Raw genomic sequence first — 27,190 nt, forward strand, 5'->3', positions numbered from 1 at the left:
AAGAATACAAGCGGACACAGAAAAACACACAGCGAATGGACACAGAGAAAAGACAACTGGGGGTGGGGAGAGAAATAAATAAAAAAATAAATCTTTAAAAAACAAAAATCAAAAAACCCAATAGTGGAATATATTAAATATATTTCACTATTGAAGTAACTTGCCCAATTATAATTCTTGTAGCTACTGGCTTATGCTTTACTTTTGAATTACTTGTACTTTTGAGGGTTTATTTTCAACTTCAGTAGATAAATCTATGTTCCTATTTTGGAGCAGGGGTGGTTAAATATGTGGGGTAAGTTGTCATGGTAACAAGATAAGACTCCCAGGAGGAAGGGAGGTGGAGCTGTCCTTATTTGTTTGTTGGTGTACTGAGTGCGGAATTAACTTGAGAAAAGGCAGCGGTTCCTTACCAGGTGATCTGCGCTGGGTCTTTGTTGTCTGGTGCACAGGTGGGACATAGAGAAGGGCTGGTTAGACCCTTCCCTGTGATTAGAGGGGCCCAGGGCGGTGCTCACCACACCCCAGCGGAAGGCGCACCTCGGTGCCTTCGTCCAGATCCTCTGACACGGTTGCTGGCATCACCGGCCCAGGTACAGCATCTCCAGCTTCTGCCGCACAGCGCGCCAGCGTCCCTGTCCCCTGGCCTTTGTAAAGCCGGGCAGGCACTAACGCGGTGGTGGGAGAGCCTCGCTGATCCTTCATTCATCCATTCCTTCCTTTCTCATTTAGCCAACCTTCCCCGGGCACCCGCTGGGGACCCGCCCTGCCCTGTGCCCTTGGGCGCAAGCGAACCCGGAGCTCCCAGGCCAGGGAGACGGCGTGGGTTTGGCTCTTGCACGCCGGGGCACGTCCACGTCACACTGAAAGTTGCAGGAAGGGAAGGCCGGTGCGCACCCCCGCCTGCGCGGCCTCTGAGCGCGGGGCCCGCAGGTGGGCCGTGAGGGTCCAGGGGCCCCAGCCTGGAAGTCCAGGGAAAGGGAGGGGACAAGCCACCCCTGCCTGCGTGTCCACCGTCACTGCACTGACGGGCCTCGGGGCGCTCTTGGCCTGTGAACTGCAGGGCCCGTGGCCCCCCCGTGGGCGCTGCCCCCAGGGCTGGCGAGGGTCTCCTCCTGGTCATTGTATCTCCTTCAGGCACCGTCTTCCTGCTCCCTCCTCCAGAGGTCAAGGCGCCACATCCTCCATAGTGAGCTCCCCTGCGGTCTCGCTTCCTCTTCTGTGCTCCGGGTTGGTTATTGCATATCGCGGAGCAGTGGGCGCAATGACAGGCCCGGCCCAGGGGCGCGGACACCGGAGCCCGCCGGGCCGGGGTCCTGGGACCAGGAGAAGCTGGGCCTGGGGTTTGCTGAGCGCAGGGCCACCACCGGGCTGACTCAACAGCACGACGTCCTTGCCTCGCGGTTCTGGAGGCTGGAAGTGCACAGCCAAGGGGTCAGCATGGCCGTGCCCCCCTGAGGCCTCCCCTTCCTCTGTCAGTCGGGGGTGCGGCAGCTCTGGGCCTCGTGGGCTTGTGGACGCCCCCTCCAGCCTCCTCCCTGTCCTGGGGACTCCCCTCCCTGCTGTCTGTCCCTCCCCCCTTCTTACGGGGACTCCATTGGGTCAGGGCCAGCCTGCTCCAGTTTGGCCACATTTTATCTTCTCACATGATCAGAGACCCTATTTTCAAGTGGGAACCCCTTCACAGGGCGAGGGGTAGGACTTGCATCTTTTCGAGGGGAAGGGACCCAAACAAAACCATGACTTGTGGGCAGAGGCATTTTCAGGCAGTGGGGGGCAGTGTGAAGACGGATGGGTGTAGGTGGTGGGAAGAGAGGACAGGGGTTGACGTGGGGGGCAGGGCAGTGAGGGGAGGACAGCAAGCCAGAGGCTGTCTCTGGAAGCTGGGGGTCCAGCCCTGGCAGCAGCCTGGCCTCAGGCCCTCGGTGGGCCCCTCCTCACCGAGAAGGCCAGCAGAGGAGCTGGAACCCAGCAGAGCCCCAGGAGCAGGGGCAAGCTGGTGGGCTGAAGCCAGGTGCCCCCATCTCCAGGGCCCCCAAGTCCCTAGTGCATGTGGAGTCCCCTTCTCTTCTTCTCTCTGCTCTCCCAGTGGCCAGATGGGAGAGGTGCAGGTGACCCAGAGCACACCAGACCTCCTCGCCTACCCCGGGTCCTGGATGCGTGTGTGCAGGGACATTTGTTCATAAAGGGGAGGAACTGAAGGGCAAGGGTTTGTACTGACACTCCCTGTGCACTTGACCTTTCTTAAAATCAGACTGGGCAAGCCCAGGGGATGATTCTGTTGTTGGATTTATGTACAACTTCAGATTTTTAAAAAAGTTTTGACTTTCATAAATGCAATGGTTTGTATGGATTAGAGTGGATTTACTGATATTCTATTCATGAACTATTGTGATTAGTCATTGAAGAAAATGTTGCATTGGTGTGGAGAAAGTGGCCATGGTGGCTGCTGGGGTAGGGAGTGGGAGGAAGAGATGTGGGGGCATTTTCAGGGGTTGGAGTTGTCCTGGGTGGTGCTGCAGGGACAGTTACCGGACATTGTATGTCCTCCCAAGGCCCACTGGGTGGAACGTGGGAGAGTGTGGGCTGTGGTGTGGACCATTGACCATGAGGAGCAGCGGTGCTCAGAGATGTACTCACCAAGTGCAATGAATGTCTCATGATGATGGAGGAGGTTGTTGTTATGGGGGGAGGAGCGGGGTGAGGGGGGTGGGGGGTATATGGGGACCTCATATTTTTTGAATGTAACATTAAAAAAATAAAGAAAAAAATTGCTTGAAAAAAAAAACCAAAAAACAAAAAACATTGCATTACTTCCCATGCTTGTTAGCAATTACAACCTTAAGATGACTTAAAAAAGTCATCTCTGCTTAAAGCTTATGAGCCCATCTACCCTGAATCCCTACTACTGGAGACTTTATGGAGAGAAAGCAATGGGGAAGAGGAGCAGGACGCCAACAGAACCCGGAAGGAGAGGATGTGGCTGTGTGATGGAAAGCCAAGGGCCCCAGGCAGGACCAGCGGGTCAGAGCGCTGCGCCCCTGGGAGGAAGCCCGCCTGCTAGTCTCGGGAACCGCGAGCCAGGGCGTTCCTGCCGTCTCGCCAACCCACTGTGGATTTGTCAGAGCGGCCTGGAAACTAAGAAATCCTCCCATGGCTCCGTGGACAGCCACCATCTGCGGGTCCGGCGCTGGACTTCTCACCGGGGTCCTCTCATCAGCCCAGGAGACAGGCGAGTGCTGGGAATGCACCTCACTGAAGACTCCACGACTCTGCTTCTCCCTGGTGCCACCTCTCCTTCCCTGCAGTCTCCCGTGCAAGAGCTGAGATCCCAAGCAACCCCTCCCCCCCATCCCCACCTCCAGAGGAGGCTTCCTGTCCCTCTCAAGTAGTTTTCAACTCATACCCTCTCTTTCTTCCCCCTGACACTGCCTTGGCACTTTTTCTTGGCATACTGCATTTGCTTCTAACTGGTTTCCCTCCTGCCCAGTTCTGTTACTGGGAACCTGTGTGCAGGAAGAGCCCATCGTGGGTCTCCCCTCCCTGCCTATGGTCCAAGTCTATGCATTGGCAAGACCCACACTTCCTGTCAGGGGGTGTAGCAGTTTGCTATAATTGATGAACTCCAAAAAGAAATATTGGATAATGCTTGCAATCTGATCTGTACCTGGGCATGATTGAGTTATGATTAGGACTGTTGCGTCCCCACCCTTTGGTGGGTGGGGCCTCACAGATAAAAGGCGTGGTGAAGAACAGAGTTCCGCATTTCTGATGTTAGAGTTTGATGCTGAAGACCCAGGAAGTCAGCACCCAGAGGAAAGAGAGGCCAGCACCAGGAAGGAAGGAACCTTGAACCCAGAGAAGGGCAAGCCCCAGGAATGTAGGAACCCAGGAAGCCTGAACCCTGGTAGACGTGGGCAGCCATCTTGCTCCAAGTAGACTTTGGTGAGGGAAGTAACTTATGCTTTATGGCCTGGTATCTGTAAGCTCCTACCCCAAATAAACACTCTTTATAATGCCCAGCAGATTTCTGGTATTTTGCATCAGCACCCCTTTGGCTGACTAATACAGGGGGTTTCACATTCCTGTGTACTCCTGTGTTTCTTGTATATATTTTTTGTATATATGTATCTAAGTCAGTATGTTTTCCACTTCTGAGGCAGGGCACAGAAAGGAAAAAGTGTGCAGAAGACTTGTGTTTCTGAGCAGGAGGTTTTTAAAGGCTAAAATATTATATCTCAAAATAGAATGGGGTCTACCCTCTCAAGGCGAAGCATTTAAATAAAGCAATTTGAGGAACAGAAAACAGTGATAGGGGTATCTACCTATCTACCTGCCCTGACTCACAAGTTGGGGGTTATGGGAATGTTTCTGAGCACCCTGATTTGCTCGGGACCACCTTGGGGTTACTATTTTTGGCTAGTAGCTCCAATAACTGTGCTACCCTTAAATTTCCTTCACCGTTTGGTAGCAGTGCCCCTAATAACATCTGGATGACATCCACTAGCTTTCAAAACCCCATCCAGTTCACAATCACAGTCTCAGGATCAGCCCAAGGTTTGCCTCCCCACCACGCTGAGCAGCCTGGGGCCCTGCAGCAGGGGAGGGGGGCCTGCCTGTCACCTCTCCTTCCTCCCAGCCCAGCACTGATGGTGGAAGGAGGCAGTGGGGCCCAGTTCTGGGGTGCCTTCTCCCCTCCCCCCGCAGAACCTCACTCCTCTGGTGTTGGGGCTAAGAGGAACGGTGGAGGGGAAATGTCACCCACCTCGTAGTGCCGTGGTGCGCTCCTGCCTCTGCCTCTCTGGGTGACTGTGGACTTGCACCCACAGGTTCTGGGTCATGTTCTGGCTCCCTCTTGGGGCCCAGGGATGAGTGATTGCAGTGCCCAGGTGTTGGAGACAAGGGCGTGGGGAGGTCAGGGCACAGGCACAGAGGACAGCTCGGCTGGATTTAACCTCTTCCCACCCCCAGAATTGAAATATACATTTTTCTTATATATTTGTGGGTAAAAATTCCAAGCCACTTTAAAAAGTCAAGGTCTCCACTAAGCAACTTTCCCAGGACTCAGCTCTTTAACAATATGAGTTTGCACTTAGTCACACTGTTCAGAAAGCCAGGTAGGTTGTTTCCAATTTTTGCTCAGATGGAATGTAATTAAAGCACTGAACAGGCGTCTTTGAGCATGTTTCCTATCAGGGTAAATACATTTTTATATTGGATAAATATTCCTCTTCACAGTAAAACTTTTTCCAATTCTTTTGGGCAATGTAAAGTATCAGTAGCACACTTCAAGCATGTTATTTAGACTAATCAAATTTAGGAGAATGGTAGCATATAAACATTTAAGAGTATTTTAGACTGCACATATTTAAGAATCAATTGTCGCTACTCAGAGATATGTTTGATAAAGTCACTGTGACCTCGGCATTAGTGACTAGTAAACCGTAGCTTGGGAGCTAGGTCCTTGCGAGCCTCTGGTCACAGCGTTTTCATCAAATGATCAGTACCTATGCTTGTTTTGTGTATGTTTCTGTTTAAAGACACCTACTTTAAGGCATATTACTGATTCATTCACCCTGAACGCTTGGGTCAACAGCACATAACTCAGGCCTGAATGGGTTGATCGCACACATGTATTATCTCTGTAGGTCATGTCCCAACCTCCTTGTACTTAGGAATGCCGGACAGCTCTTAAGAATTTCATGTGTGTGTGGGGGAGTGATTTAAAAAAGTGAAATCATCATAAAAAGCACATGCAGTCCAGAGATTCATGTCTCCTGAGCCTACACCGACCCCAGCGCCAAACACAGGTTCAGTAAAAGTGACAGAAGAGGCGTGTGTAGAGAGGTCACATCTGAGTCCAATTCCATCACACTCAGGAGCACAAACTCCAAACTAGGGCCCACTGGCAAGGCACTGAACTCCAGAGCTATCTGCCATGACTGTAGGACCTGGGTGTCTCCGTCGCCCTCAGGAGAACCGCTCCCTGGGGTTGTATCTACTTTGGCTATCTCTGGGATCCTGCTGAGTCAGCAGAGTTGCAACACCTACTCTCCAATTCGTTGGACTTACCCACATCAGCTAACAGGGAGGTGAGGATGGTCAACAACCACCATATCAGGGAACTGAGAGAGTCTACAGCTGCAAACAGGAGAATTCCACCCATCAGGCATGTGGGATCTAAACCCCCTCTTAATTTAGAGGTGGAGTAGACATCACCATCCCAGCATCCTCAGAATGGAGGAATAAAATATGGATTGGAGCAGACTTACTGGTATTCTACTATAGAGCTATTGTGACTCTAGCAATGGAAGAAATTGTATCATTGATGTGGAGACAGTGGCCACGGGAGTTGCTGAGGGCAGGGAGAGGGAAGAAGGGTGCAATAAGGGGGTGTTTTGGGGGCTTGGAGTTGTCCTGAATGATATTGTAGGGACAGATGCAGGATATATATCATGCCATAGCGCACTGAATGGACTGGGGAGACTGTAAACTAAAACGTAAACTATAATCCATGTGGTGCAGCAGTGCTCCAAAATGTATTTACCAAATACAATGAATGTGCCTCAATGACGAAAGAGGTTGTTGATGTGGGAGGAGTGTGTGTGGGGTTGGGGAGTGGGGTATTTGGAAACCTCTTCTATTTTTCATGTAACATTTTGTGTCATCTATCTTTTAAAAAAAAGACCATAAAAATTTCATTAAAAAAAAAAGCACATGAGTGCACACACACACAAAACGTGGTACTAAATACGATGCAAAGGACACTTGTATACAGTTTGAGAGCTGACACAAGAAGGCAGAGCATTGCTTTGTTTGACCTTGGCTGGGAATGTGTGCATCAGGTGACTCAAAGTTTTCTGCACATGGTGTGTCCCTGAATGAAAGTATTGATTTTGCAAAAGCACTGCAAGTATTGACTTTGAGGTGACAGAAATTTTATTGAGTAGGCAAATTAAGCAACATGGAATATATGAACAATGAAGATCGACTATAGTTGAACTTTTTTATGATTACAAAATATTTCTCAGGCACCATATTGAAATTGCTATTCCAAGCTAATTTATGGGTACTTCCTGAATTACACATTTGACCTAAAGGAAAGAAAGCAAGTATATAATCCATGTTACTTGGGAGTGTAACTTTCTTCTGCATGTATTCTTGAATTTTTGCTATGTAAATGGAAGATTTCGTAAATTCATTAATTACCTTTTTTTCCCTTTTACCTGAATGCTGCTACTGTTCAAATCCCTGCCTTACCCCACAGCTGTGCCCACGTCCAGCACAGCCAGCAGCACAATCCTCAGAATTCCATGGAATTCTGGCAAAGGTGACTTTTGTTTCATGGACGAAAACAGGCAGCATGGAGAACTGTTCCTCTGACGTTTTAGACATGATGTCTAGCGTTTCGGCCTTGCTGGACTGGCACTGCAGGAGAGACCTTGAGTGCGAGAGGGCTCCACGTGCTCTGTAATAAAGTTCTGTTTTTATAATGTGGTGGACCCTCTAAAACAGGTCACAACTTTTTCTGTCAAAGGGCCAGATAGTGAAATATTTTAGATTTTGCAGGCTGAGGGGCAAAACTGAGGGTTTTATGTAGGTGATTTTGAGAAAGAAAACACATTCACAATTTTTTGTGTGTTTCAATAAAATTTTATTTGTGGGTCCTGAACTTTGAGTTTCATATAATTTTCAGATTCCACAAAATATTTTTTTCTTTGTATTTTTTTCCAGCCATTAAAAAGTGAGAAATTTTTCCTTAGGTTACAAATTATGCAAAATGAACTGCAGATGAAATTGGGCCCATGGGCCACAGTTTGCTCACTCCTGCTCTAAACCCAGAGCCCAGCAGAGATTAGAAATATATTCCTGGCTTTAAAAAAAAATTCAGTGCGGGAGTTAGGTTTTGTTTTCTATAATTACTGTTGTAGTAGGACTTATGTAACCTTCTCATTTTTGCATATTGTATTTACTAAACTTTTGAACAATATAGTAGAGAATTTTTTTTTCTTTTTGAAAGGGACAAAAATATTAGCTGCATTAGTTAGCCAAAGGGGTGCTGATGTAAAATACCAGAAATGGGCTGGTTGTTATAAAGGGTATTTATTTGGGGTAAGAGCTTGTGGGAGGCCGCTTTTGGCGCCAGGATCAGTCGCAGCCATCTCGTGAAATAACGCCTAACCCAGTTAAGTTTCTATTTCCCCACCCTCGCTGAAGTAATTAAGTTTCTATTCTCACGCCACTCCCCCGGGCTCCGATTGGGCACTCCCTAAAGAGCGCGAAAGTCTTTCCTTGGACGTTGCCAAACAACCATCTGCGCATGCATGTGGCGTGAAATTCGAAAATCTGTTACCCAATCATTTACTGACACATGCACTGTCGTCAGTATGTACCACCTCCTTCGTCCCTGGCTATAAATACCCCTGATCGACCTTCAATAAATGAGACTTGATCAGAATCCTGTCTTGTCTCCATTCTTTGTGTCTCTTGTCCCTTTCATTCCCGCTCCCTCCCTCAGGTCTTGGTTCCACTGATCTGTGGGTCGGGTCAAGAGCTTATAGATATCAGGCCATTAAGCATAAGTTACTTCCCTTACCAAAGTTTATTTCCGTGTGTTGGAGCAAGATGGCTGTTGATGTCTGTCAGGGTTCAGGCTTCCTGGGTTCCTCTTTTCCCAGGTCTTGCTTTTTTCTTGGGCTCAGTGTTCCTCTCTTCCCAGAGCTTGTTTTTTTCCAGGTTTAGGCTTCCTTTCTTCCTAGGGCTTGCTTCTCTTTCCTCTGTGTGCTTACTTCCCATGACTCTGGCTTAAGACGTCAGCATCAAACTCCAACATCAAAACTCTAACACTAAAAATCCTCAATTCTGTCCTTTGCCATGCCTTTTATTGGTGGGTCCCCACTCACCAAAGGGTGGGGACTCAATGCCCTACTGGCACAAGAGATTTACTTAATTACTTAATCAAGTAAACCTATGACTCCAATATAATCTAATATGCCCAGAGGAAATTATCCATTAACAAACATAATCCAGTATCTATTTTTGGAATTCATAACTATATCAAACTGCTACATTAACTTTTAGGGGAAAATCGATATATTTGCTTATAATAAAATTAAAGGCTTCATTTTCAAAAAGAAAGGTAATAGATGAATTATACACACTGCCACAGTGACAGTGTTTGCAATGACTAACCTGATAATGGATTAGTATCAAGAATATTCAAGGTATTTCTGCATGTGAGCAAGAAATAGTAGGGTAAAAACTCAAAATAGACAATGAAAAGGAAACACCTGAAAAAATGACTAATAGGTGACATGCAGGTTCTCAATCAAACCAGCAATCAGAGAAGTATAAATTAAAACAATTTCAAGAAACCACTCCATACCTCTTATATTGACAAAAATTATAGTACTTGTCCAATGATAGTAAGATATGGGGAAAAGAGGTCTCAAATACAGCTGAAGAGATTGTGATGGCATTGTTTTAGGGATTAGGAAAATTAAGTTGGCAGAGTTTATTGAAATTATGTCTGGATATACACAAAACCAACAACAACAACAACAACAAAAAACACATTGTGCTAACTGAAAGAAACCAGACACAAAGCACTACACATTGTATGATTCCATTTATGTACAATGTAAATATAAAACAATTTATAAAAATAAAGTTAGATTAGTGGTTATGTAGGGCTGGGGAAGGACTGCTAAGGGATGTGGAGTTTTTCTTTTTGGTATAATGAAATTGTTCTAAAATTTTTTGTGGTGATGAATGCACATTGTGATTATACTAAAAGCCATTGATTATATAGTTTGAATAGATCACATAGTGTATGAATATATTTCAATAAAATGCTTAATAAATAAGTAATTTTGCAAGAATATGCAGAAATAACCACTATGTACAGCAAGGGAAGCATAGAGAGATCAAGAGGTGAAGCATTTTCTTGTTTGTTCTTTATTGTTTATTATTATTATTGAAGTCATGAAATTCTCTAATGATGATTGAGATGATCAATGCACAACTATGTGATTATACCAGATACCATTGATTGTACATTTTGGATGAATTGCATGCTTTATTAAAATGTATCAATAAAATTGATTTGTTAAAAATATGTGAAAACCATTCTTAAATCGCTGCCTCTACAACAAAAGGCCTGGGTCAGATTTGCCTATGGGCTGTAGATTTCCCATTCCTCATCTAAGTCATCCCTGGCTCTTGATGGACTTTAATAATGTTCTATCTGGTACCTCTGTTTACATTCTTATTTGTCAGAGTAGCCAGAATGATTTTTTAAAACAACATCAGGTGATAGTACTTAAATGACTTTAAGTCATGCTGTCAATAAAATAAAACCTTTCAGTATAGTCTGCCCTGCTCTGTATGATGAAGCTGCTGCCTAGGAATGCAAATCTGGCCCTCAAACTGTTTTGTAAATAAAGTTTTATTGGACACAGCCACACACATTTGTTTTCATATTGTCTGTAGCTGTGTTCTCAAAGGCAGTGGTAGAATTGAATAGTTGGGAAAAGACTGAATGTCCCAGAAGCCTAAAATATTTACTGTCTGGCCTTACACACAAAATGTTTGTGAAACCCTTTCCCAAAACATCAGCACTGTTCACCATCAAGGCTTTTTCTTATATTGAGCCCTCTGTAATACTCTTTCTTCCATACCTTTTTCATGGACTTCAGTTTGAAGCATTAGTTGACTATTCGCTGTCATTCATGACAAACTGTCAATATTGTTCTGTGTGAATAGCTTGTATTGTATTGTGTTGTGTTGTATTGTATTTCTGTCCTTCGTTCCTCATTCATTCTCACATTGCACTCCTACCGATAGCCTCGTTGGGTTACGGTCAGGAAATATACCCTGTAGGAAGTCACTTCTCTGAAATTTGTTGAAACTTACCTTGTGGCCCAGTACCTGAATCATTTTTGTTTAAGTCTCATGTGTTATAGGAAAATGTGTACTATTCTAGATGTTAAATGTAGTATCCTGTATATATTTATATTAAGATGACTTTGTTGAGTATGTCAATCAAATCTTCTGTGGCTCTTTCTGTTGCTTACTGAGAAATGTATGCTAAAATATTTTACTATGACTTCAGCTTTGCCTATATTTCCTCCTCATTTATTGAAATTCACTTTATTCAAAGTCCATGCTATTAGAGACATACAAATCTAAAATTGTTATATAATCCTGGCAAATTCGATATTTTATCAATTGAAATTTTCCTTGTCTCAATACCACTGGCATAAATCTGTTTATTGATATCATAAAGATAAAGCTTTCTTTCGGCTAATGTTTTTATTATGTTTTTCTTTGCTCTTGTTTTCTACTTTCTTATTATATACATATCAAATAGTTGGTTTATGACTTTTATCCACACAAACATTTCTTAACAAAATCATTTAGGCATTTAAATTTAATGCACTGTTGACATATTTGCATTTGATTTTATTGTTTTATATTTTGCTTTCTATTTCAACTTCCTGTCCATGTTTATGTTTCTTATACTTATTTCCATTTTTCTTCTGTTGTCTTTATTTCTAGTTAAGAACTTATGCACTCCGACACCTATAGCTTTCTGAATTTTGAATAGTGGCTGGTCTAATTCATGTGAAAAGATATCTCATTGTAGTTTTGGTTTGCATTTGCCTAATTGCTAGTGATGTTGAACATTTTTTCATGTGTTCCTTTGTCATTTGTATTTCTTGTTTGGACAATTGCCTTTTCAAGTCTTTTGTCCATTTTTTAACTGAATAGTTTGTCTTTTTATTGTTGAGTTGTATGACCTTTTTTTATACCCTTTATGTGATTGCCAAATATTTTCTCTGATCGAGTTGGCTGCTTTTTCACCCTTTTGACAAAACCATTGAGGTGCAAAAGTGTTTAATTTTGAGGAGATCCTATTTATCCATTTTTTTTTTACTTTTGTTGCTCATGGGTTGAAGGTTTAAGAAAATCCTGCCTACTACAAGATCTTGAAGATATTTTCCTATGTTTTCTTCTAGGAATTTTATGGTTGTTGCTTTTATATTAGGTCTTTGATCCATTTTTGATTAATTTTTGTAAAAGGTATGAGATAAGTGTTCTATTTCTTTCTTTTGGATATGGCTATCCAGTTCCCCCTTCACCATTTGTTGAATAGACAGTTTTGGCCCACATTGGTGGGCTTGACAGCCTTGTCAAAAAATCACTTGACTGTAGATGTGAGGGTCTATTTCTGGATTCTCAGTCGAGTTCCATTTGCCAATCTATCTGTCTGTATGCCAGTACAATGCTTTTTTTTCTTTTTTTTTCACCACTGTAGCTATTTTTATTTTTTTGTCTATTTTTAAAAAATGTTACATTAAAAAAATATGAGGTCCCCATATAGCCCCCACCCCCCTAACCCCACTCCTCCCACATCAACAACCTCTTTCATCATCGTGGCACATTCATTGCATTTGGTAAATACATTTTGGAGCTGCACCACATGGATAGTGGTTTACACTGTAGTTTACATTATCCCCCAGTCCACCCAGTGGGCCATGGCAGGATATACAGTGTCCAGCAACTGTCCCTACAGTACCACCCAGGACAACTCCAAGTTCTGAAAAATCCCCCACATCATATCTCTTCTTCCCTCTCCCTACCCTCAGCAGCTACCATGGCCACTTTCTCCACATCAATGATACATTTTCTTCCATTACTAATCACAATAGTTCCAGAATAGAATATCAGTAAGTCCACTCTAGTCCATACTCTATTCCTCCATCCTGTGGACTCTGGGATGGTTATGTCTACTCCACCTCTATATCAAGAGGGGGCTTAGATTCCACATGGATGATGGATGCAATTTTCCTCCTTGCCGTTGTAGGCACTCTTGGCTCCATGGTGTGGTGTTTGACCTTCTTCACCTCCCTGTTAGCTGGCTGGAGTAAGTCCAATAAACCAGAGGATAGGAGTTGCAAGTCTGTTGAGGCTCAGTTTCTGGCTATCACATGGACAGTTCAGAGATTCAGGTCCCCTGAGCATACACCACACCCCAATAAAAGTAACAGGAGAGGCTTGTGAACAAAGATCACATCTGTGTTCAACTCCATCACGCTCAGGAAAACAAACTCCAAAGTAGGACCAGCTGACAAGGCACTGAACTCCATCTGCCATGACCATAGAACCTGTGGGTCTCTGTAGCCCTCAGAAGAACAAATACCTGGGCTTGTATCTACTATGGCTGTCTCTGGGACCCTGCTGAGGCATGCATAAGAGTGACCCCTCTGATGAGCTCCAGACTCTTTTTCGGAGACTCATATAAACTCATTTGTCCTTTCCATTTCCCCCTTTTATTCAAGGTCTAAAAGCATTTTTGATACCTGATATTACATGTAGGCTGAGATATTCTGCTGGTCTGAGTTGACCCTTTTATTCAAGGTCTTTTTCTAGTTACATCATTAGCTGTCTAAGTAATATGCTTTAAAGACAGGCAGTGAGAGTCCTCCAAATTTGTTCTTCTTTTAAATTTTTTTATTACATTTTATTTTTTATTTTAAAATTTCACTACAGTTTTGTCTCTGTGCATAGCCTGGGGTTTCTTTTTTCCAAAATAGTTTCTTGGGTTCAACTGCCAGGATTTTGATTTCTGTAAGTATAGACTGAGATATCCACATGTGCCTTTTATAGGCATCTCCTGGTTTCATGAATTCCCTCCTTCATGTTATTTCTACCTATTTTTTTCTCTCTCCTGGTCCAGAATATGAGCATCTCAAAAGGTTCTTTTTAAAAACATACTTTTTATTTATTTTTAAAAGATACATAAATTACATAAAGAGTTACATTATAAAAATATAGGCGATTCCCTTATGCTCCACTCCCCACACCTCCCACTTTTCCCACATTAATAACTTCTTTCATTAGTGTGGTACATTCACTGTAATTGATGAACACATTTCAGAGAATTCCCACACAGCATGGATTATAGTTTACACTGTAGTTTACACTCTCTCCCACTCCATTTTGTAGGTTATGGCAGGATATATCATGTCCTGTTATCTGTCTTTGCAATGTCATTCAGGACACATCCATGTCCTGAAAATGCCCCCATATTACACCTCTTTTTCCCTCTCCCTGCCTTCAGCAACTCCAGTGGCCACTGTCTTCACATAAATGCTATAATTTCTTTCATTTCTAGAATCACAATAAGTCTATAGTAGAATACAGTAACTCCACTCCGGTCCATATTTTATTCCCAGAATCCTGAGGATTCTGGGATGGTGATGCCCACTCCACCTCTTAATTGAGAGCAGGCTTTGATCCCACGAGGGTGATGGATGGGACTGTGGAGACACCCATGTCCTACTTTCATGGCAGGTAGCTCTGGAGTTTGGTGCCTTGCCAGTGGAACCTACTTTGGACTTTGTGCTCACAAGTGTGACAGAGTTGGACTAAGATGTGACACTTCTCTACACATGCCTCTTCTGTCCATTTTATTGAACCTATAGTTGGTGCTGGAGTTGGTAGGTGTATGTCCAAGAGACTTGAACTTCTGGGCTGTCCATGTACCAGTTGGGCCCGGAGCCTCAGCTGAGTTGCAACACTTACTCTCTGGTTCACTGGACTCAACCAGGACAGCTAACAAGGAGGTGAGGAAGGACAACCACCATACCACGGAACCAAGAGAGTGTATGTTCTTTTTAAAGACATTTTTGGCTATTTGGGGACCCTTACACTTCCAAATAAATTCAATAATTTGCTTTTCCTTTTCTGCAAAAAAGGCCGTTGGGATTTTTATTGAGATTGTATTGAACCTGTAAATCAGTTTGGGTAGAACTGACATTTTAACAATATTTAGTTTTCCAATCCATGAACATGGAATGTCTTTCCATTTATATGAGTCTTCTTTAGGTTCTTTTAGCAATGTTTTGTAGTTTTCTGAACACAGGTCCTATGTCCTTGGTTAAGTTTATATCTAGATATTTGATTGTTTTAGTTGCTATTATAAATGGATTTTTTTCCTGATTTCCTCCCTCAGATTGCACATCAGTAGTGTATAGAAGCTCTATTGATTTTTGTATATTAATCTAGTATCCTGCCACTCTGCTGAACTCATCTATTAGTTCCAGTAGCTTCGTTGTGGATTTTTCAGGAAATTCTAGATATAGGATCATATTATCAGTGAATAGTGAAAGCTTTACTTCTTCCTTTCCTGTTTGGGTGTCTTGTATTTCTTTATCTAGCCTAATTGCTTTAGCTAAAACCTCTAGCACAATATTGAAAAACAATGGTGACAGTGGGCATCCTTGTCTTGTTCCTGATCTCAACAGGAAAGATTTAATTCTTTCACCATTGAGTACAATGCTAGCTCTAGGTTTTTTATATATGCATTTTATCATTTTGAGAAAGCTTCCTTCTAGTCCTATCTTTAGGAGGGTTTTTATCAAGAAAGAATGCTATATTCTGTCAAATGCCTTTTCTGCTTTAATCGAGAGGATCATGTGATTTTTCTTCTTCAATTTATAAATGTGATTTATTACACTAAGTGATTTTCTTTTTTTTTTTTAAGATTTATTTATTTATTTGATTCCCCCCGCCTCCCCCGGTTGTCTGTTCTCTGTGTCTATTTGCTGCGTCTTGTTTCTTTGTCCGCTTCTGTTGTCGTCAGCCGCACGGAAAGTGTGGGCGGTGCCATTCCTGGACAGGCTGCACTTTCTTTCGCGCTGGGCGGCTCGCCTTACAGGGCGCACTCCTTGCGCGTGGGGCTCCCCTATGCGGGGTACACCCCTGCATGGCAGGGCACTCCTTGCGTACATCAGCACTGCGCATGGGCCAGCTCCACACGGGTCAAGGAGGCCGGGGGTATGAGCCGCGAACCTCCCATGTGGTAAACGGATGCCCTAACCACTTAGGCCAAGTCCGTTTCCCGTGATTTTCTTGTGTTGACCCACTCTTGCATACCTGGGATAAAACCCACATGATTGTAGTATATAATTCTTTTAATGAGCTTTTGAATTCAATTTGTAAGTATTTTCTTGAGGATTTTTGCATCTATATTCATTAGAGATATTGGCCTTTAATTTTCTATATTCATAGTATCTTTATAAGGTTTTTGGTATTAAGGTGATATTGACTTCATAGAATGAGTTTAGTAGCATTTTTCCTGTTCAATTTTTTTTGAAAACTTGAGCAAGATTTGTATTAGATTGTCTTAGAAAGATCGGCAGAATTCACCTATGAAGCCATATGGTCCCGTGCTTTTCATCTTTGGGAGGGTTTTAATGATTGTTCAGTGTCTTCAGCTGTGATTGGTTTGTTTAAGTCTCTATTTCTTCTTGGATCAGTGTAGGTATTTTGTGTGTTTCTAGGAATTTATCAATCTCGTTTACATTGTCTATTTTTCATAGTTTCCTCTTATGATATCTCTTATTTTTGTGGGGTTATTGGTAATGTTATTGGTAATGTCCTACCTCTCATTTCTGATTTCATTTTTTCCCCATCTTCTCTCTTTTTTCTTTGTTAGACTAGTTAAGGGTTTTTCGATTTTGTTTATCTTCTCAAAGAACCAAATTTTGGGTTTTTAGAATTCTCTCTATTGTTTTTTTTGTTACTGATTTCTTTTATTTCTGCTCTGATCTTTACTATTTCTTTCCTACAGCTTAGTTTGGGATTAGTTTGCTGTTCTTTATCTAGTTCCTCCACATGTTCAGTTAGATCTCCAAATTTTTCTTTTTCTTCTTTTTAAATATAAGCATTGAGGGCTATAAATTTCCCTCTTAGCACTGCTTTTGCAGTATCTCATAGGTTTTGATATGTTGTGTTCTCATTTTAATTTTCTCAAGATATTTGTTGAATTCTCTTGCAATTTCTTCTTTGACCCATGGATTATTTAAGAGTTCTGTTTAATCTCCATATTTTCATGACTTTCCCCTTTTTCTGTCCATTACTGATTTCTAGCTTCATTCATTATAATCAGAGAAAGTGTTTTGTATAATTTCAATCATTTTAAGTTTATTGGGACTAGTCTTGTGACCCAACATATGGTCTAACTTGGAGAAGTATAAATGAGCACTTGAAAAGAATGTATATCCTCCTGTTTTGGGGTTCAATGTTTTATAGATGTCTGCTTGGTATAGTTCATTTATCATATTATTCAAACTCTGTTTCTTTATTTATCCTCTACCTAGATGTTCTGTCCAGTACTGAGAGTGGTATATTAACATCTTCAACACTTATTGTAGGGACTCTTTTGTCAAAGATGACTTGAGCATATCTGTATCTGTACTCTGTATTTATTCCATTACTATATATGTTTTTTACCTACTCTAATACCATATTTTCTTCAGTACTGTACTATAACTTTATAAAAATTTCTTCAAATCAGGAAGTATTGTGAATTTCTTCTACTTTTCAGAAATATTTTGGCTATTCTAGGTCTTGTGCTTTCCATATACATTTTATAAACCATTTTAAAATTTTTATTTCTGCTGGGATTTTGATTTAATTTTCTTTCAATCTATAGGTTAATTTGGGTAGGAATGACTTCTTAAAATATTGAGTCTTCTAATCCATGATCATGATTTAGCTTTCCATTTATTTAGGTCTTCTTTAATTTTTCTTTTCAGAGTACAAATCTCACATTTTGTTAGGGTTGTCTCTAAGTAATTGAGGATTTTTAAATCTATTTGAAATGGCAAAGTGTTTTTTACAATTTCAAGTTTCAATTGTTGTCAGCAAATAGAAATACAATAATTTTGTTCATCAGCTTTGTATTCTTACAGATTTTATTTCACTAGCTTTTTAATGGACATCTATGATTTCTAAAATGCCTGTTAATGACATCCATAAATAAATAGCTTTATTCATCCTTTCTTATCTATATGTCTTTCTTTTTGGGTTTGTTTTGTTCACGTCCTCTTTTGCACTAGCTGTGATCACTAGTATAATATATAATAAAAGTGGTGAAGTGGACAACGTTTTTCTGTTCTAAATCTTAGGGGGAAAGCTTTCAGTCTTTCACCATTAAGATTTTAGCTATAGGCGCTTTTGTAGATGCTTTTTGCCAGGTTAAGGAAATTCTTTTATATTCCTAATTAATTGAAAGATTTTATCATTAATAACACTGAATTTGTTTTTACTCCATCTATTGAGATTATCATATGATTTTTCTCTTATTCTTTTGATAGAAGTAATAACAATGATTAATTTTCACATGTAAAATCAACCTTGAATCTAGGAATAAATCCCATATGTATTTTCTTTTTTGTACACTGGTGGATTCAGGTTACTAATTTACTGTTAAGAATTTTTACATCAGTGTTCATGAGGAATATTGGTCTGTAGTTTCCTTGTAATGTCATTTTCTTGTTCTGATATCAATGAATAATTGCCACATAAAGGGAGTTGGAAAAGGTTCCTTCCTTCCCTACTTTCTAAAAGAATAAGTACAAGGTAAGTATTATTTCTTCTTTATTCCATTTTTGGAATTCAACAGTGAAGTCATCTGGGCCTGGAATTTTCTTTGTGGGATAGGTTTACATTTTTAAATTTTATTTTAATGAGCATTTAATATTGTGATATTGTGCATAACAGAACATTATGAATACAATGGAAACAAAGTTTTTTTTTTAAATTTTATTTATTCATTTTTTAAAAATTACATTAAAAAAATATGAGGTCCCCATTCACCCCGACCGCCCCCACCCCACCACTCCCCGCACAGTAACACTCTCCCCCATCATCATGACACATCCATTGCATCTGGTGAGTACATCTCTGGGCTTCGCTGCATCCCATGGCCTGTGGTCCACACCATAGCCCACACTCTCCCACGTTCCATCCAGTGGGCCATGGGAGGACATACAATGTCCGGCAATTGTCCCTGCAGCGCCACTCAGGACAACTCCAAGTCCCGAGAATGCCTCCACATCTCATCTCTTCCTCCCATTCCCCACACCCAGCAGCCACCATGGCCACTTTTTCCACACCAATGCCACATTTTCTCGATTATTAACCACAATAGTTCATGAATAGAATATCAGTAAGTCCACTCTAATCCTTACTGTATTCCTCCTTCCTGTGGAGCTTGGATTGGTTGTGTCCATTCCACATCTATGTCAAGAGGGGGCTTAGATTCCACATGGATACTGGATGCAATCCTCCTGCTTTCAGTTGTAGGCACTCTAGGCTCCATGGTGTGGTGGTTGACATTCTTCAATTCCATGTTAGCTGAATGGGGTAAGTCCACTAAATCAGAGTGTAGGAGTTGAAGTCTGTTGAGGCTCAGGGCCTGGCTATCATATTGTCAGTCCAGAGATTCAAATCCCCTAGATATATCCTAAACCCCAGCCCCAACTACAATTCCAGTAAAGTAGCATGAAAGGCTTGTGAAAAGAGATCCCATCTGAGTCCAGCTCCATCATGCAGAAACACCAGCTCCAAAGAAGGGCCAACTGACATGGCAGTGAACTCCATCTGCCATGACCATAGAACCTGTGGGTCTCTTTAGCCCTCAAAAGGACCAATACCTGGGGTTGTATCTACTTTATCTGTCTCTGAGACTCTGCTCAGGGGTGCATAAAGGCAATCTTTCTGACAACCTCCAGACTCTTTTTTAGAGACTCATAGCCATATAAACTCATTTGTCCTTTCCATTTCCCCCTTAATTTAGGTCAAACAGCATTTTTAACTCCTGTTATTATATGTAGACAGGGATATTCTGCTGATCCATGTTGAACCTTTAATTCAAGGTCATTTTCTAGTTGCATCATCAGCTGGTACTTGGTAGTGATCCCTCCGTGCCAGGGAGGCTCATCCCCGGGTGTCATGTCCCACGCTGGGGGGAAGGCATTGCATTTACATGCTGAGTTTGGCTTCGAGACTGGCCACATTTGAGTAACATGGAGGCTGTCAGGAGGGAACTCCTAGGCATAGTGCTGATCTAGGCCTTGTTCTTATTTCAGAGCCCCCCCCCCGGCCAGGAACCCAGTACCCCCCAGCTGTTGTTTCCACTATGAGAATATCCAAACATTTCCATGCACCCTGGACACATGCCCTGTATAACTCCCTGTCAACCATATATCGCCTGTCAATAACATCCCATACCAGTATTCCTCCGCTGCCATTGTTGAACCACTGTGTGATCCCAAACTTCCTGAAAAGTGAAGCCCAATATAATGTCAGGTTCCCTTACTAGTAAAATGGAATATAGCGATGAGTTTAAAGGTTAGATATAGAATACATATTGATTTGGAAAAATTCTACATCCTCTCTTTTTCTTTTCTTTTTTCCATAATTATTGAACTTCTCTTCACAAGAGCCTTAGATCACAGTAATTCATATATACAATATACAGTACTCCCACATATCCATTCTAAAACCTTTTCCCTTCCACGGCGATAATCTTTTAACTTATTCATATCATATTTACTGAAACTGATGTACAGCTATTGAGACAATAGCTTTCAAACAAGGTAACATTTGTGTTTACATTGTGGTTTATACTTTAGGCTATACAGTTTTCTAAGTTTTTTAGTTATCCTATGTTTTACATTATGATTTACATTATTATTCTGTCATCCCCTATATGTTTTTGGTGTAATATTACATGTTTTATATCCATCCTTGTGTACTCTTGTGAAACACTTCTTTTGCCCTCACATTTTCTTTGGTTCCATCTATTCAATATTTATTTCCCCCTTCCCTTGGGGCCCACGATGACAGTCAATCTTCATTTCTTGAGGAGCCATGTTCAGAGATACTTGCAACAGTGCTGAGGGCTTGACTTGCTCAACTGCCCTAATGCCCTGGGAGCCACCCTTTCTCTTGAGAGATACAGTTCCCTCTATTTGATGGCATTAGTCCTCCCCAGGGTGTGTGTCTACCTTCACTCTCATTATATGGGTCTCTCCCCAATGGCATAACCCACTCTGGCAAAATGAGCATTCACATATTCCCTAGGAGTCTGTCCTGTGTCAGATTATCCCCTTTGAGTATCTTAAACAGGTAACTTTCCTAATTATATTTTGAAAAGGTTTTCTCAGCAGTATACTCTCAACCAACACCTGACAATCTCCTATGTTCGTATGTTGCCCCACCCTTCCCCCAATTTCTTGGGCAATATTACCCATCCGCCCATCCCTAGTCCCCCCCAAACCCCCAAACCCCCACCCAAAGGTAACCCTATGCCCCCATTTTATCCCTTCCTTGTACACATACTTACCTCCAGCTTATCATAGATTTCACCCATATAGATGTCAGCTTACAGCCTTCCTCTATTGCCCGATTTCTTGTAAGCCTATCTTCCAGTCTCTAGCTCTCTGAGGCAGCTTGCTTATTTCATATCATTGAGGTCATGTAGTATTTGTCCTTCAATGCCTGGGTTGCTTCACTCAACATAAGGTTCTCAAGATTCATCCATGTTATCATGTGTGTTTGTAGTGTATTTGTTCTTAAAGCTGAGTAGTATTCCATTGTATGTATATACCACATTTTATTGATCCACTCATTTGTTGATGGGCATTTGGGTCGATTCCAACTTTTGGTGATAGTGAGCAATGCTGCTATGAACATTGGTGTGCATATATCGGTTTGTGTCCCTGCCTTCAGTTCTGCTGGGTACATATCCAGCAGTGGAATTGCTGGGTCATGTGGCAAATCTATGGTTAGTTTTTTGAGAAACCGCCAAACTGTCCTCCAGAATGGTTGGATCCTTCTGCATTCCCACCAGCAGTGGATGAGTGTTCCCATTTCTTCACATCCTCTCCAGCATTTGTATTCTTCTGTTTTTTTTTCATAGCTGCCAATCTTATGGGAGTAAGATGGTATCTCATTGTAGTTTTGATTTGCATTTCCCTGATAGCTAGAGATTTGGAGCACTTTTTCATGTGGTTTTTAGCCATTTGTCTTTCTTCTTTGGAGAAGTATCTGTTTAAATCTTTTTTCCATTTTTTAAATGGGTTGTTTATCTTTTTATTTTCAAGATATAGGAGTTCTTATATATGCAAGTTATAAGTCTCTTATCGGATATATGGTTGCCAAATATTTTCTCCCATTGTGTAGGTTCCCTTTTTACTTTCTTGACAAACTCCTTTGAGGTGCAGAAGGCTTTAATTTTGAGGAAGTCCCATTTATCTATTTGTTCTTTTGCTGCTCGTGCTTTTGGTGTGAAGTTCATGAAGCTATTTCCTATTACAAGATCTTGTAGATGTTTCCCTACACTGCTTTCCAAGGTCTTTATGGTCTTGGCTCTTATATTTAGGTCTTTGATCCATCTTGAGTTGATCTTTGTATAAGGTGTGAGATGGTAATCCTCTTTAATTCTTTTACATATGGATATCCAGTTCTCCAGGCACCATTTGTTGAATAGGCCATTCTCTCCCAGTTGTGAGGGTTTGATGGCTTTATCGAATATTATGTGGCAATATATATGAGGTTTTATATCAGAACTTTCAATTTGATTCCATTGGTCTGTGTGTCTCTCCATATGCCATACCATGCTGTTTTCACTACTGTAGCTTTGTAGTATGTTTTGAAGTCAGGTAGTGTGATTCCTCCAATTTCGTTTTTCTTTTTCAATATGTCTTTGGCTATTTGGGGCCTCTTTCCTTTCCAAATAAATTTTATAGTTAGTTTTTCTAGTTCCTTAAGGAAGGCTGTGTTGATTTTTATTGAGATTGCATTGAATGTGTATATCAGTTTTGGTAGGATAGACATCTTAATAATATTTAGTCTTCCCATCCATGAACAGGGAATATTCTTCCATTTATTTAGGTCTTCTTTGATTTCCTTGAACAGTCTTGCATAGTACTTGGTGTGTAAGTTTTTTACATCTTCAGTTAAATTTATTCCTAAATATTTGATTTTTAAATTTGCTATTGTGAATGGTATTTGTTTCTTGATTTCTTCCTGATCTTGCTCATTACTGGTGTACAGAAATGCTACTGATTTTTGTGCATTGATCTTATAACCTGCAACTTTACGAAACTCATTTATGAGTTCTAGAAGCTTTGTTGTAGACCTCTCAAGGTTTTCTATGTATAGGATCATGTCATCTGCAAATAATGAAATTTTGACTTCTTCCTTTCCAATTTGAATGCATTTTATATCTGGTTCTTGCCTCAGTGCTCAAGCAAGTACTTCTAAGACAATGTTAAATAGAAGGGGAGAGAGTGGGCATCCTTGTCTTGTTCCTGACTTTAGGGGGAAGGATTTTAGGATTTCTCCATTGTAAACAATGTTGGCTGAGGCTTTTTCATATATAATCTTTATCATGTTCAAAAAATTTCCTTGTATTCTGATCTTTTGGAGTGTTTTTATCAAGAAAGGGTGCTGTATTTTGTCAAATGCTTTTTCTGCATCTATAGATATAATTATGTGATTTTTTTCCTTCAATCTGTTTATATAGTGTATTACATTGATTGATTTTCTTATGTTGAACCATCCTTGCATACCTGGAATAAATCCCACTTGGTCGTGGTGTATAATTCGTTTAATGTGTTGTTGAATACGATTAGCAAGTATTTTGTTAACTATTTTTGAGTGTAGGATCATTAGAGAAATTGGTCTGTAATTTTCCTTTCTTGTGGTATCTTTGTTTGGCTTTGGTACTAGGGTAATGTTGGCATCATAGAAGGAGTTAGGCAATGTTCCTTCTGTTTCAATTTTTTGGAAGAGTTTCTGCAGGATTGGTGTTAGTTCTTTCCAGAATGTTTTATAGAATTCACCTGTGAAACCATCTGGCCCTGGGCTCTTCTTAGTTGGGAGGTTTTTTTTTTTTTTTTTAAATTATTTTATTTTTTATTGACTTTGTAATAATATTACATTAAAAATATATATGTGAGGTCCCATTCAACCCCACCCCCCCACCCCCCCTCTCCCCCCCCCCCCCAACAACACTCGTTCCCATCATCATGACACATCCATTGGATTTGGTAAGTACATCTTTGGGCACCTCTGCACCTCATATACATTGGTTCACATCATGGCCCATACTCTCCTCTATTCCATCAAGTGGGCCCTGTGAGGATTTACAATGTCCGGTGATTATCTCTGAAGCACCATCCAGGGCAGCTCCATGTCCCAAAGACGCCTCCACCTCTCATCTCTTCCTGCCTTTCCCCATACCCTTTGTCCATTATGTCCACTTTTCCCAATCCAATGCCACCTCTTCTATGTGGACATTGGATTGGTTGTGTCCATTGCACCTCTATGTCAAGAGGAGGCTCAGATTTGTTGGGAGGTTTTTAATGACTGATTCTATCTCTTTACTTGTGATTGGTTTGTTGAGATCTTCAATTTCTTCTTTTGTCAGTATAGCTGTTTATGTGTTTCTAGGAATTTGTCCATTTCCTCTGAATTGTCATTTTTTTTTTGGAATATAGTTTTTCAAAGTATCCTCTTATGATAGTCTTTATTTCTGTGGGGTCAGTGGTGATATCTCCTTTTTCATTTCTTATTTTGTGTATTTGCATCTTCTCTCTTTTTTTCTTTGTTAGTCTCACTAAAGGTTTGTCAATTTTATTGATCTTCTCAAAAAACCAGCTCTTGGTCTTGTTTATCTTTTCAAGTGCTTTCTTGTTTTCTATTTCATTTAGTTCTGCTCTTATCTTTGTTATTTCCTTCCTTCTTTTTCCTGTGGGATTACTTTGTTGTTTTTTTTTTCTAATTCCTCCAAATGTGCAGTTAGTTCTTCAATTTTTGCTCTTTCTTCTTTTTTGATGTATGAATTTATGGCTATAAATTTCCCTCTCAGTACCGCTTTTGCTGCATCCCATAAATTTTGGTATGTTGTGTTATCATTATCATTTGTTTCAAGGTAGTCATTGATTTCTTTTGAGATTTCCTCTTTGACCCACTGTTTTTCTAAGAGTTAAATTTCCATATCTTGGTGTGAAATCTGGGCATCTGGCCCTTGCAGATTTCCAGCTTCACTCCACTGTGGTCAGAGACATTATTTTGTATGATTTCGATCTTTCTGAATTCATTAAGCCCTTCTTTGTGGTCTAGGATATGGTCTATCTTGGAGAATGATCCATGTGCACTTGAGAAAAATGTATATCCTGCTGTGTTTGGGTGTAATGATCTGTATGTGTCTATTAGATCCAGCTCCTCTAATACACTGTTCAAATATTTTGTTTCTTTAGTGATTCTCTTTTGAGATGTTCTGTCCAGAGTTGATAGTGGTGTATTAAAATCCCCCCTATAATTGTAGATGCATCTATTCTTTCACTTAGTTTTTCCAGCATTTGCCTCACGTATTTAGAGGCGCCCTTGTTAGGAGCATAAATATTTACGATTGTTTGTTCTTCTTGAGAGAGTGTCCCTTTCACTAATATGTAGTATCCTTCTTTGTCTCTCACTTAAAGTCTATTTTGTCTGATATTTGTATAGGTACTCCTACCTTTTTTTGGTTATTCTTTGCTTGTAAGATTGTTTTCCAACCATTCACTTTCAGCCTCCATGAATCTCTGGGTCTAAGATGTGTCTCTTGTAGACAGCATATAGATGGATCATATTTCCTTATCCAATGTCCCAGCCTGAACCTTTTGATAGGTGAGTTTAATCCATTGACATTCAGTGTTATTACTTTCAAGGAATTATTCATGTTAGCCATATTTTGATTGGAATTGTGTTTGTCATATTTTGTTTGTTTGTTTTCTTCTCTTTTTGTCTTTTCTGTTGCTCTTACACTCTCCTCCAACTCTGCCTGTCCTGTTTTTTCCTTTCTTCCTGCAGAACTCCCTTTAGAATTTCTTGAAGGGGAGGTTTCTTGTTGGCATACTCTTTCAGTTTCTGTTTATCTGTGAATATTTTGAACTCTCCATCATTTTTGAATGCTAGTTTAGCTGGATAGAGTATTCTTGGTTGGAAATTTTTTTTCTTTTATTACCTTGACTATATCATACCACTGCCTTCTTGCCTCCATGGTTTCAGATGAGAAATCAGCACTTAATCTTATGGAGCTTCCCTTATATGTGATGGTTCTCTTTTCTCTTACTGCTTTTAGAATTTTCTCTTTGTCTTGAGTGTTGGATTATTTGACAAGTATATGTCTTGGGGTGGGCCTGTTGGGGTTTATGATATTTGGGGTATGTTGTGCTTCTTGGATATGTACATCTGTCTCTTTCAGTAGATTTGGGAAGTTTTCAGCCATTATTTCCTGCAACACTCCTTCTGATCCCTTTCCCTTCTTTTCTCCTTCTGGGATGCCTATAATACATATGTTTGTGCGTTTTGCATTGTCATTCAGGTCCCTAAGTCCTAGCTGGATTTTTTCTATCTTTATCGATCAATTCTACTATCTGTTTGATTTCTGATGTACTGTCTTCCACACCGCTAATTCCCTGCTCTGCCTCTTCTAATCTGCTGCTATTTGCTGTGAGTGTTCTTTTGATTTCTTGAACTGTGGTGTTCATTCCCATCATATCTGTTATCTTTTTGCGTATGTCTGCAATTTCCCCTCCAAGTGTTGTCTTCATATTGTTAACCTCTTCCTTTACTTCATTAAATTTGTCTGTGATATATGTTCTGAGATCTTTAATTACTTGTGCGAAGTTCTGTCCCCCTTCCTGGTTTTTAGTTTGTTCATTGTATTCAGCCATGTTTTCCTGATTACTGGTTTGGTTTGTACATTTTTGTTGCTGTCTGGTCATCATTTTATCTTGATGGGTTTAATCGGTTCCTTGGCTTCTTTGTCTAGTCTTGGGGATTAATTAGCTGTTGTTTTTGTGTAAATGTTATATCTTCTCTTTGTCACTTTGTTCTTCTTATTCTAATTTCTTATTGCTGGCTGAGTTCACTTTGAAGGAAAGTATTAGGGCCAAGGAAAGGCAACTGTGTAAGAAAGGAAAATGTGTAAAGTAGTATTGGTAATAAATGTTTACAGAGCAACAATATGAGATCTGGGAGGATGGATATTAGATTCATGTAAGTTGTGTAGAGTTATAGCAGTAAGTAGAGTACCTATAATGAGGTAGTCGACTGAATATGGGAGAAATATTGTATGAATTAATAAGCTAATGTTTTCATGAGAGAGGGAAAGAGAAAAGGAAGGCAATAGTTTCAAGCATGGATGAAAGACAGAAAACAAAACAAAGGTATTAGAAATTAAGGGTTAGATGATTTGGGGATCAAAGAAAGGGAGGTGGAATATAGGAGAGACAGTAGATGATAGAGGATATTAATATATGGGGGAAAGGGGATAGTGTAG

Source organism: Dasypus novemcinctus, chromosome 2, assembly GCF_030445035.2.
Source record: "Dasypus novemcinctus isolate mDasNov1 chromosome 2, mDasNov1.1.hap2, whole genome shotgun sequence".
Lineage (NCBI taxonomy): Eukaryota > Metazoa > Chordata > Mammalia > Cingulata > Dasypodidae > Dasypus > Dasypus novemcinctus.